A 449-nucleotide genomic window follows, 5' to 3' on the forward strand; every position below is an offset into this window, starting at 1 on the left:
AGGACTCTTTAATCTGACAGTGCTGCTGTGCTCTTCCATCCTGTGAAATCAGCACTTGACTCGGGGAATTGCACCTGTCTGAATGCACTGCCTGGTTTAACAACCACTGGGATGATTCATTGTGGGAGTAACAAAGTTGGGGGATCAGCTACACATCGTGATACATGTGGAAATAACTTCCTGGAAACCCTGCCAAACCGTCCATCCCCAGCACTGGCGCAATGGGCTGCTCTTCTAATTCATTTCTTACTGCCATTAGTCGACCTGTCATTTGCTGGATTGAGATTCACTTACTCAGCAGATGGAACTAACCAATCTTTATCATGGGAAAACACTCAGCAAGCAGTGATCAATTATCTACAAGTGGGAAGCTCATCTGGATGATCTCATCGCAGTCACCTTCAGCGCTGGACAAAAACCCTTCAACCTCCCTTTGTTACACAGACTTA

Source organism: Emys orbicularis, chromosome 20 (genome assembly GCF_028017835.1).
Source record: "Emys orbicularis isolate rEmyOrb1 chromosome 20, rEmyOrb1.hap1, whole genome shotgun sequence".
Lineage (NCBI taxonomy): Eukaryota > Metazoa > Chordata > Testudines > Emydidae > Emys > Emys orbicularis.